General features: G+C 44.6%; 1 long non-coding RNA gene across 1 annotated transcript; it reads right to left on the bottom strand.

Annotated features, from left to right (window-relative positions):
• Window positions 1-238: 238 nt before the first annotated feature.
• LOC307204334 lies at window positions 239-7755 on the bottom strand. The gene is made up of 3 exons (XR_013833600.1): window positions 6228-7755; window positions 4728-4946; window positions 239-799 (listed from the first exon to the last, which is right to left on the bottom strand). It is a non-coding gene; the product is annotated as an uncharacterized lncRNA (long non-coding RNA).
• Window positions 7756-13106: the final 5351 nt, after the last annotated feature.

Raw genomic sequence — 13106 nt, 5'->3', positions numbered from 1 at the left:
CGTCCAGATGTAACATGAGAAGGGATCTGATCACCTTGCTCTGCAGCCTGGCTGATCCAGGATATTGACAGCAATCACCCATTCCTACCACCCTTCTGAGTAATACCCCTCCCCACCTTCTCACTATATAGAAGGGTCTGGTGACTTCTGTTGCAGTGTATCTGAAGAAGTGTGCATGCACACGAAAGCTCATACCAAGAACAAACTTAGTTGGTCTCTTTGGTGCTACTGGAAGGAATTTTTTTATAGCATTTTCCTGTTAGGGCAGGATTCCCAAGGACCTGGCTCTTGAGAATAGCTATGTTCTACACTTCATTTATTTATTTATTTGCCACATTAAACAGAAGCCTAATCAGGGGGTCGGGGGGTGGGAATCACAACAGCAGCAAACGCGCCTCTCATAATCACATTTTTCCCCGCTCAGCAACAATAGAATTGACCTGTCAAGACAAATTACAGGAAATTGGAAAAGCTCTTCTCCATGATCAACCTGCCTGCCTGCCTCCCACTCCTGGATTTCACCCTCCACACCCTGTCTTATATTTGTGGCGGCTGCTATTGTTCAGTCTCCTTCCATCCAAAATGCTGATGGGGATGAATATGTTAAAAATAGCAGAGCCGTTTCAAAGAGAAGACGTCTCTCGCCAAGGCCCAACATACTTAGAAACAGGAGGAAGCATATGTCCAAGAAAAGGGACCAACCTTTGCAAGCTCTGTGGGCTAGGTCTGGGGGTGGGGGGCTCAGAGTAGCTCTTTCAGTTTCTCATTTTTCCATTCTTGAATTCAGTTTGCTAAATTTCTGCATCAGTTTGCATTTAAAAGAAAAAGTAAGGGGGAAAGTCCTCATTAAATATTATCAGCATTTCTCCCAACAGACATTTTTGCAAGCAATTCCCCCTAATTTTTTTGTATGCTATTTTCTCTAATGCATACCCTTTTTGCACACTTTCTCCTAATGTACACAATTTTTTAAAATGCAGCTGCAATCAAGTTTTGCTTAGTGAACTACATTACAAAATTCAGAGAACTACGGATTTTGAAAGACAGGTATATTTCAGTACATGTTTTGGCCCAGTAAGTGTGAATTAGGTAGGTTCACATTAAAATGCCAACAGAGGGCTTATCTGCACTTCCTCTTGCCCTGCTGCTTCCCTCCACGGAAAACCCACTCTTTAGCACTCAACTGGAACAAACAGCAATTCAGGGTTTCTCCAGATTTATGTTTGCTCTGATTTAGCACAAAAGAGCGAGATCTCCCTGAGAAAGGAGCGTGGCAAGGAGAAAACTGATAAGACCCATGCCTAGAAAATGTGGATCAAGAGGAAAACCAATTAGACCCACGCATTCTAGGCCTGGCAGAAGTGTGGACAAGCCCTAAATTTCTCCTTCATTCCTACTCTTTACTCAGGTAAGTTTGCCACACCTTCCATCTGTTATCCTAATCTTTAGCCCCCTCTACTGGTGGAAATGAGCGAGATAAGCTCCACAACCCCAGAGCCATCTGCGACTGGACTTAATTGTCAAGGGTCCCTTTACCTTTACTGGTGGGAAATGATGCAAATAGCATCACCTTCCTACAAGGCAGATGTCAGCCTCTGACATCCTTAAAAGGTAAAGGGACCCCTGACCATTAGGTCCAGTCGTGACCGACTCTGGGGTTGTGGTGCTCATCTCGCTTTATTGGCCAAGGGAGCCGGCGTACAGCTTCCGGGTCATGTGGCCAGCATGACTAAGCCGCTTCTGGCAAACCAGAGGAGTGCACGGAAATGCCGTTTACCTTCCCGCCGGAGCGGTACCTATTTATCTACTTGCACTTTGATGTGCTTTCAAACTGCTAAGTTGGCAGGAGCAGGGACCGAGCAACAGGAGCTCACCCCATCGCGGGGATTCGAACCGCCAACCTTCCGATCGGCAAGTCCTAGGCTCTGTGGTTTAACCCACAGCGCCCCCCGCGTCCCTGACATCCTTAGGCAGCTGCTAAGACCCCGGGGGCCCCTTTTATTTTTTCACTGCAGCCCAGTGCTCTGAACAGCAGCCGGTAACTGGTTCTAGATGCCATTTTAATTTTCCCACAATGCCCCTGAAGTAGCCTTACTCTGGGACATCGTGGAAAGTTCAAACGCTGGCCCTCTGTCACCCAATAGTTGCTGCTGTCCACTGCATTCACTGCCAGGTCAGCCCAGCAGGGTATCAGAGGAAACCCACCCCCTGGACCTGGGCCTGGTCCTGATTTCTCGCCAGGGATGCTGGGACATGTAGTCCCAGTGCACTCCTCAGCCAGAAATGACATTCTGGTTGCTTCTAGAAGACCTGTTTATGGAGCGTTCATCCTGATTTATTTGCAGAAAGTGTGTAGGGAGGTTAGATGACATCAGCTGTTTAATGAGCATTCACTGTGATTTGTTTACAAAGTGGTTACACATGGTTGCGTCAAACGATGTTTCCCCAATGTTACTGCATTATTGCCGGCTGGAAGGGCACTCGTGCGCTACAGCACAACAGCGTGAGACAAAAAAAAAATAACCTGGAACATTTGCGGCACGAAAAGTTACAGGGTTTCAGAAGGAAGCTACAGGACGTGCACTGACTGGAAACAAGTCTGTTGTGTCTGTATCAGAACTTTTGTTGGCGCAAACAACACGCAGGGTCGCATATAACCACCCCGATACTACTGCGAGCACAGACCATCATCATCTGTGCAGCATAAGAATTGGATCCAGAGAGGCTGGTTTATCTGAATATTACTTGTGAGCTATTGACTGAGGCTAGCAGCAGCAAACTTCTTAACATTTTTAAGCTGCGATGCAAACCAGAGGAGAAGGTTTTGGGATAATAAACACATTGACAGGAGCAGATGCTCCTCTGAAAGTGAGCGCTCCTGCATAAAAAGGGACAGGAAAGCCACCGCCCCCCCTCAGGTGAAACAATTAAGCTTCTCTGCAGGGAGAGCGCTGTGCAGATTTTACAGCAGGAGGGCTGGTGTCGGAAAGAGAGGAATGAATTATACTGATCTGGTGCCCCTGCCTCGCTTGCAATTCAGAATTACATCACCCCAACGTGTGTCTGATGAATAAATCGTGGTCTTAGGCTATTTCCTTGGTTTAGAAAATAATCAAATCTGAAGTAATGAGAGAAAAAAAGAAGGCTAGGAAATTTTTACCCTCTTCCCCGCCCCTCTCTCTGGCACAAATACATATAGCCAACCACTACTTATCAGAATTTATTTTTTAAGGGGAGGGAGGTTAGAATGGTGTGTTGTTCTGAACATCTTTGCACTGAATTTATTAGAATTCTTTGTAATGCAAAGAGGAGCTAGGATATTGAAAGGTTTGGGAACAAGAACACAAGCTGTAATCCAAATGGGAAGAGGAATATACAGGCAAGACCCACCCATGTGTACTGAAAATATCTCTACAATGTTAGCAAAAAGCAAAACAAAGCTAGTCAATGCAAGGAAACAATTTATTCATTTGTTCTAATCCCCCAGAATTCCCATCACATTTTGAAGCAACGTTAGCATTTCAGGAAGCTGAAGAGGCAAGCCCCATGTTCAGCTATCAAAGCAGCTTACCTCTTTAGCTTTCAAAACAAAAATAGTATAGAATTCCTAGCATTTCTTTTTATAGAACTCCAGGGGGATGGAGAGAGACATGAAGTTTCAATGAAACTGGCAGCAGATGCAAGATATCTCTCCTGCACCAAAAAAGGAAATGATGGTGTATTTTGCAATGAAAAGTCATAGAGAAAACACATAGAAAAAAGGTTTTCTCCCTCTCTCACAACACTAGAACTTGAAGCCATCCAATGAAACTGAATGCTGAAAGATTCAGGCCAAGCAAAAGAAAGTATCACTTTGCCTGTTGTTGTTGTTGTTGTTGTTTAGTCATTTAGTTGTGTCCGACACTTCATGACCCCCTGGACCAGAGCACGCCAGGCACTCCTGTCTTCCACTGCCTCCCGCAGTTTGGTCAAACTCATGCTGGTGGCTTCGAGAACACTGTCCAACCATCTCATCCTCTGTCGTCCCCTTCTCCTTGTGCCCTCCATCTTTCCCAACATCAGGGTCTTTTCCAGGGAGTCTTCTCTTCTCGTGAGGTGGCCAAAGTATTGGAGCCTCAGCTTCAGGATCTGTCCTTCCAGTGAGCACTCAGGGCTGATTTCCTTAAGAATGGAGAGGTTTGATCTTCTTGCAGTCCATGGGACTCTCAAGAGTCTCCTCCAGGACCATAATTCAAAAGCATCAATTACCGTATTTTTTGCTTTATAAGACTCACTTTTCCCCTCCTAAAAAGTAAGGGAGTGAATGCAGGCTGAGCAGCTATCCCAGAAGCCAGAAGAGCAAGAGGGATCGCTGCTTTCGCTGTGCAGCGATCCCTCTTGCTGTTTTGGCTTCTGGGATTCAGAATTTTTTTTCTCTTGTTTTCCTCCTCCAAAAACTGGGTGCGTCTTATGGTCTGGTGCGTCTTATAGAGCGAAAAATACGCTACTTTGCCTAGCACATTGCTAAACTCTGAAACTTGTTCCCACAAGAAGTAGTGATGGCCATCAACTTGGCTTAAAGAGAAGACCAAACAAAATAAAGGAAGATAAAGCTAATGATGGGCTGGGCTAATCTTAATCCTGCTTAGAGCAGCCCCATTGAAATGAATGTGCATGACTAACCAGTCTGCTCATTCCAATGGGTCTGTGAATGTAACTTGGCTGAATACAACCCAAAGGCTACTTACTAGTCATGGTGGCTATGCTCTACTGCAACTGTCGGAGGCAGAATGCTCAGAATTGCACATGAGAAGAGTGCTGTTGTGTTCATGTCCTGCTTTTAGGCTTCCCTTCGGCATCGGGCTGGTCACTGTGAGGATGCTGGACTAGATGAGCACTGGCCTGAAACAGCAGGCTCTTCTTATGTTCTTAAAACATAATCACCTCCTATCTGCATCATAATGAGACTAAAGGTGGTGGGGAAAAGGAATAATAATTATAAAATGGAATGCTATCATGAAACGCTTAGAGGACAAAGGAAGATAGACGAAAACTTAATTGACTCTCACAATAACAGGACACAGTGAACTCATGACTGCACCTAGATATAAATAAGTCCAATGCCATCTGGACTTATTTATGTGCCTAAAACATATTTTATTTATGGGGAGGGGATGCCTAGGTGACCTGCAGATTATAACTAGAGGGGAGTGCCCAGTGGCGTAGCGTGGGTTGTCAGCACCCGGGGCAAGGCAAGTAATTTGCGCCCCCTAACCCGTGGATTTGTGCCCCCTAACCCTAACCCCCAGATGTTGCGCCCGGTGCGGCTGGCACCCCCTGCACCCCCCACGCTACGTCACTGGTGCCCAGGAATTTGTAAAAACCCAAAGAAATGTGATTTTTAAATGGATAGTGTAATTTTTGAGTTTGGCGAAGTCAAGCCAAAGTCACATTTTGGTCCGCCATGTTGGTTCAAAATGGCAGCTAGTGTCCAAATGTCGATGACGACCCCTGCCCCCCACGTCAGAAACCCTCATGGCAACGGTCTCTCAAGAGGAGGCCAAACATATAGAGAACAGATAGATGGATGGATGGACAGACAGACCAACCACTTTCCACAATATATAGTAGATAAATACAGAAAAAATCAACATAGAAATTCTTTTTTAAAAATCCCTTAAAACCCCAATAAGAAATAATAGCAGATGACTTTACACTTTGAAATAATTTTCAAAGAATACCACAAAAACTAAAACAACAGCCCACCACCTTCAACCACAAAGACAAAATAAATTAAATAGTTCAAAAGATCACCTACACTAGGGTTTCCATACGTCCAAAATTTCCTGAACATAGCCAGCAATTGGCCATTGCAAACAGTTCCTGGCAGGAATTGCTTAAATGTCCAGTAAAATCCAGATGTATGGCAACCCATGTTGGCAGTGTCGTTTTTGGTGATTTCTCTTAAAAATAGCTGGAAAGCTTCAATTTTCTGAGAGATTGTAAAAAAAATTCTCAATGACTTTTCTGTCCAGATTTTCACTTTTTGAAATGCAGTAACGCTAACCTACACATTCTTTAAAAGTTCTACAGATGGCAAAATAGATATTTAAGATTATGTTAAAAGACCTGGGAGAATAAAAGTCTTTGCCTGGCACAGAAAATACAGCAGCATGAACACAAAGCAAACCACTCTATGGGGAGCAAAGCCTTCCTCCCGTATGGCACCCTCCATATCTCAGGCTGACCTGATTCTTGGAGAAGGACCTCTGTTTATCATTTTAGGACAAGGGCAGGAAGTGGTCCGCCAGGTATCAAGGTCTCAATCTCTGCAGAGTTTATAGGTCAAAACCAAGTCTTTGAATTGAGCCTGGAAACAATCAGAAAGCCAGAAAGGACACATTAATGTGTTCATGATGCCTGTGGTCCCACTTAAAATCACGGCAGCCATATTCTGCACCAGTTGAACTCTGGACTATCTTCAAAGGCAGCCCCAAGTGCAACACATTGCAGTAATCCAACTGGGAGGCTACCGGAGCACGAATTACCCAAACCTAGTAATGTGCCTCCAGACACAATGGCACAATCCACACCAACAATTTCAAGCCAAAAGTTGGAGCCACACAAACACAGGCTAATTTGCCCAAATTTGGAGGGGGGAGGACGCAATTAAGGCCTCAGTAATTTGCAATGTAGACTGGAAGGAGGCACCACCAAGCATTTATTTAACTATGCTAGGAGCAAAGTCCACAGAAAAAGCAGCCTTTCTGGCTTCGGTGGAATTACTTCTCATTTGCACGGAATAATAATCAAGCCCTTTCAGTAATGCGGAATCAGAGCCCATCAGGAAGATGCGAGCTCTTCTGAAGAGCCAGGAGATCAGCTTTAATTTCCTACCAAGCCATTACAATCAGGGCTGAGATCCCCTTTTCTCTTCTCGCTCGCACGAAACATATTCTGCCGGCTCAACGCAACCATCTTTTTTTGCGCACGGAAAAGGGTTCAGGGCAAAAGGGAACTCTGTGTATGAGGTGACATCTTCCTCCCCAACTGCAGCCACCAGTTCCCTCCCTCCCCAAAGCCTGTTAGGTTACTTCAACGGTAATTTAAACATTCTACAAAAGCGGTTATATTTTCCTCAGACATTTTAATCTGAGCTTGACATGACGGTGGCAGCCATGTTTGTTTGTTCACTTGTCTACTCCATTCAAGTACTACTTCAGCAATAATTTTAAACATTTGACTAAAGCCATTAAATTTTCCTCAGACATTTTAATTTGAGCTTGACATGATGGCAGCAGCCATGTTTGTTTGTTCACTTGTCTTCTACACCATTCAAATATAAAGCATGGAGTGAGGCAGCGTACTCTGGTGTTTGTGGGTTTTTTTCATCAAATGGCACACATGTTAAAGGGATCTAAACCATTTCTCCATCTTATTTCTTCATACTCTGTGGCTGCAGAATTTTTTCCCTCAAGTGCGGTTCACTTCTGAGAGAAAAATCTAAGGGCAAGGAAGGGTTCAGCTTTCTTAATAAGTGTTAGCATCAAAAAGAGGCTTTCTGAAGGAGGCATTCCACATACAGGGCAGCGAGAAAGCCCCCTTTGTGTCACAAGTAATGTAACCAAGTGTGTTATGTTCATAAAATGCCTAGATCAAATGTGGGGAACCTCCATGGCCCTTCAGATGTTTTGCTGGACTACAATTCCCATCATGCATGACCACTCACCATGTTGGCTGGGGCTGATGGGAGTTGGAGTCCAGCAATATCTAGATGAGCACAGGTTTCCTACCCATGGCCTTAGATGTTTAACAAATTTTGACTGTAATAAAACCTAAAAGCAGTCCACAAAAACCCCTTCAAAGTATTAATAAAAGACTGTTGAAAATATTCAAAGCATAATTGAAGTCAACAATAGGCTAAAAAGATGTGTGTTTTAATCTCAGCTTCTGCATGTCTAGATAGACTTTCCTACTGAAAAACCTTTTCAGTGGGTCCCAAAAACTGTACAGTGAAGGCACCTGCCTGATGTCAATAGGCAGTTCCAAAGAGTAGGTGCTGCCACACCGAAATAATGGTTTCTTATTACTTTGTGTGGAATGAGTGTTATGCGGTACTTGTAACAGCACATATGGAGTAAGGCAAGCAAACCCTGCCCTATCAGTACAGTGGTTCCTTGGTTGTCAAACGTCTCGGAAGTCAAACGTTTCAGTTTTCGAACACCAAAAACCCAGAAGTAAATGCTTCCATTTTCGAATGTGCCTCGGAAGTCAAATGGCTTCTGCTGAGTTGTTTTCAATTTTCTCCATTAAATTTGCAGGCCACCTTTTGCACCTCGGTTTTCAAAGATTTCGGAACTTGAACAGTCTTCCAGAACTGATTACATTCAAAAACCGAGGTACCACTGTATTTCTGCTTCCATCTTTTTTTTAAGTATCAATTTATTTAACAAAATTTATATACCACTTAAAACCTTTAGCCATTTACAAGATCTGACAACCTATTGCAAAGCCAATTGCAGATCACAATGTATTTGTGAAAGAACAAATTTAAAACTATTAGTTTTCCTAGGGTTTTGCTGTTTTTTTGATAGATTGGTGTTACCACTGGGTGGGATACAAACGAAAAGCACTTCCATAGATCTTGCCTGACCCACTCTGCAGTGCTCTGGTCCCTGGGGAAAGCTCTGGCTGATAGGAAGACAAAGTCCAGGCACACAGAGAGTGTTGTGACCGCTGCATTTTTAGAGCTCTTATTTACACCGGCAGTTTAAATTGGTGTCACTTGCAGTATTATTTGTGGTCTTCCATGGGCACCAAGTAGAATGGCAAAATATATTCACTTATTCACTGTCAATAAATAAAATAGTAAAGCGAATAGCAAGAAGAGCAGAGCTAGTTGGTTAATCCAAATGCTGTTCAGGCTGATTCCCACACCCTGCTGCCCCACGGTTGGGCCATTCCCCAATTTCCTATTTTCCCTCAACGCCATGCACTTTTTAGGCAAAAGGATGTCACATCTTCTAGACCAGGACACAAATTTTTAAATGCCAAACCAAAAAGGAACAAAGGAAAGGCCTCTCGCGCTGGGGAAAGTGGAAGGAATCCAGGACTGGGGGGGAACTTAGGGGATCCTTTCCCGCCCGACCGCCCCACATCACAGACAGCAGGTGCTCTCCAAGATGTGGTTATGGCAACAAAATAAATGACGGATAATTGCTTTTGTGACAACTTGCCAATTAAATTAGACTCAGCAGAATAACATAATGACAATTTGTTATGCTCTGGTGGGCACTAACATACCAATCATAATTAAATGCTATGACTGAAATAGAAGGTAGCTTCTACCCAGGAATATATAACCCCAATTCCCACCCTGTGAAACATTATAGGTTTGGGCCTGATATTTAATTTCGGGAGGATAATAGCATTAGCGCACAGCAGAATGAGCTTGCAGTATGCTCAGCGGCGGAGGCACACGGGTGGGGGGGAGGACAAGGCAAACTGAGAAGCTCCCGTGGATTGCCTCCCAAATGATCGACACATGCTTGTTCCAGCACAGCGTGGGTGCAAAGCAGGGAGGAGGAGTATGCAGAAGGGGGTGCACTCCTTGTTTGCTCTCCTGTCCCTCCCATCCCGACTGAGGAAGTTTTACCAAAAGGGACTGGTTTCCAATAAACTATCCCAGTGTTTAACATACAGCTCAGCATGCACTGATGCAGAGGCCTGCCATAATCAAGCCCTGGGTTAAATATTCTCAAGGCACCAAACTCCATCAGGGAAGCAATGTTTGTCAATCAATCAATCAATCAATCAATCAATATCACTCAATGTTCCACATTTCTATTGCCTTGGTTTTAATGAGCTACCATTTACCTCAGAGTAATGTTGCCTACAAACCACACATTTAAAGCACGTTCCTTCCCACCCACCCACAATAACCATGGGAACTGTAGTTTACGCCTCACAAAGCTACAGCTTCCAGCACACTTAACAAACTACAGTTCCCAAGATTATTGAGGGGGGTTCCTTGAAATGGGTGGTGTGTATCACGGAGAGAGAACATCCCTCTGTTTTTAAGATGATGGACGTAAGTGCCATAGCAGGTATTCCCTCCTGTGTGAGAGAAGTAGGAATGTCCCTTCCTGTCTGCCACCTATGGATTTATAAGTACTTACAAAAGCAACTATTCGAAACAGAACAAAACACTGGTACTTGGTTAGTCGGAGGCTTTTTTAAGTGAGCAAGATTTTTAATTGACTAAACGTTGCAGCTCTAATAAATATTATAAGTGTGTGCATGCATGCACAAACACACAGATATACACTTGTAATACTAAATGTCCTGGTCTCCTAGAAGAGGAAAGTGTAAATTATTCCAATTAATGTCTGTATCCCCTAATGACCTATTAGATAGCTTACCTAAGACAAATGTTTGCCAGTGCTTCTCTGTATGATTAACTGCTCTTCCCTTGGTTTCTTCCAATCAGCCTCTTCCAGGGTAGGATTAGTTCTGTATCAGGTATGACAACCTATAACATAATGTTGCAGTGTTGACTGTTCCATTCCATTCTCCTCTCCCTTGCCGCCAGTCAGCAGTCTGTGGCTAGTGAGCATGCTCAGTTGTAGCTGAAATGTTTTCCAGGTTCCTGACTCTCTTGGGAGACCCCCACCCCAATAAAGGTGTTTTTTTTAAATATTTCCATAAAATTGCGAGTTCTCCCAAGCCTGCTGATACTTTTCCTCCTGTATGTGGATGGTACTGTTTAGGATTAAATGACCCATTTGTTCGCAAGCAAAGTCAAGACAGAATCGCTCGCCCTCAGAAGGCTGCCTGTTGCATCTCTGTACGATATACTGCTCTGGCCTTGGCTCCTTCCCGTGAGATTGACAGCTGATTTTAGAATGTTTTTAGAATAGACGTTCTTTTGTTGTAGATGCATTCACCACTGGATGCAATTTAATTCTGCTTCGTCCTAGCACTAGATGCAATTTAATAACTACTGTCCCTCCTATAGAGACACTGGCTTCTGATTAGGAGGCATAACCAGATCAGTGACGGGGCTATAAAGCACTATTGGAACGTGGGTGAACCTTGTGTGCTTCCAAAGGACATCTTTTCAGCGGAGCAAAGGGTGCCTCAGCTATCAGAAATTTGGGAAACCTTTGAGAAGCACAGGCCCATCTGAATGCCATTTGGGGAGGAGGCAGAAGGGGGTGACAGAGTTCATTCCTGCTCTGAAGCGTTTAAATGAGAGGATGTTATTTTAAAGCTCCATTGTGCCTCGAGGCATATGGTGGAAGCGAGAAGCTGACCTCTTGCCACTGACTGTTAACTGGCTGGCTCACAATGTGTTCTGATGAAGCTTGCCAGAAGCTTCGTGTGGGGCTCGTGATCCATATCCCTTTTGGTTAGCTTCCAGGAAGGAGGTCACCAGCAATTTAGCCCACAAAGGTCAACTGGGTGCTCTCTTAATGGGGTATAGGATTCTAGAGACAGATGAAGCCCAGCTCTGCTCATTAGCTATAGAGCTGCAGACTTGGATGGAAAGCTTCCTTTATGTCCCCCAAAAAGACAGACATTTTGCCCGCCTCCACATCACCATGGGTCTTAGACTGGGAATTTTAAGTGAATTGAGACACACACACAGAGAGAGAGATCTCAGCTCCTTGTTTTGTGCAAGATTAAGACAGGCCCTCTTATTACATACTATATTAAGCTCCCTTCCCATTACATATCCCAGGGGAGGGCCTGTTGTTTTTACTTAAATGGTTTCCTGATGAAGGATCTCATTATCCAATGTAGTGGCAGGCTAGAACTGACAATGCAAACCATCTTGAAAGCTGATTCTCTCACTGCCATCTCAGCACATGGGAGCTTCAACTTCCGTCAACAACAGAGAACACGGCTAATGGTCAGGGATGATGAGAACAGAGAGTCCAGCGATATCAGGAGGGCTATGGATGTTACCCATGCCTGATCTAGACCAACAAGCCTTAGCAAAGCAGGTGCATTTCAGAGGTTTTGCACTATAACTCCCATCAGCTCATTCTCTGCCATGCTCAGTATTTAGCTTGAAAAAGGATGGTTCCAGTGACTTCCACAAAACTGGATTTTGAATGAGGTGACATATGCGTGTGACTGGCAGGGCAGGGCTGGGCCCTAAATAATGAATTACTGTATTCTCAGAAATTATCCCAACACCTAACCATGCGTGCTTAAACGGAAGTGGGGAACCTCAAACCCCAAATGCAGCCCTCCAAGACTCTCTATCTGACCCTTGGGGCTCCAGGACCCTCCCCTTTCCAAGCCACACCTTCTACTGCAGGGGTAGGCAACCTAAGGCCCGGGGGCCAGATGCGGCCCAAGCACCTTCTCAATCCAGCCTGCGGACGGTCCGGGAATCAGCGTGTTTTTACATGAGTAGAATGTGTGCTTTTATTTAAAATGCATCTCTGGGTTATTTGTGGGGCATAGGAATTCGTTCTTTTTTTTTCTTCAAAATATAGTCTGGCCCCCCACAAGGTCTGAGGGACGGTGGACTGGCCCCCTGCTGAAAAAGGTTGCTGGCCCCTGTTCTGCTGGCTCTCTTTGCAACTTCCTTGGACTGTTTTTGTCGGCTGAAATGTGTCTTTGAACTGTGATGATGCCTCTTGCTTGTCTAGATGGAGGATAGAGAAAGGTGTGTAGAAAACTGGCCAATGGAACAAAGGCAAAAACTGTACGCCACCCGCTTGTTGTCTCTGGCACCACCCACCACTAGACTATGACCTCCTTTGAAAAGTTGCCCAGAAGGGAATACAGCTGCCTTATACAGAGGCAGACCACTGTTGCGTGTGGTGTACATTTTCAACACTGACTGGCAGCAGCTGTCTGGGATGTCAGACAGGACACCTTTCCCAGCCCCACTTAAAGGTGCTGGGGAATGAACCTTGGACCTTCTACTTGCAAAGAAGACACTCTGAACACTCAGCTACAGGCCTTGCATTCCAAGTCTTAAAGTCATGAATAGATTTTCCAAGTTGTTATGATTTAATGCATGCATATCTTACCTCTCCTCCAAGGAGCACAAGGCAGAGTACATGGTTCTCCCCTCCCTCCATTAACGGGCCCAAGGTCACCCAAGG

Source organism: Podarcis cretensis (assembly GCF_951804945.1).
Source record: "Podarcis cretensis genome assembly, chromosome: 15".
Taxonomy (NCBI): Eukaryota; Metazoa; Chordata; class Lepidosauria; order Squamata; family Lacertidae; genus Podarcis; species Podarcis cretensis.
This window is presented reverse-complemented; position numbering and strand designations above follow the sequence as displayed.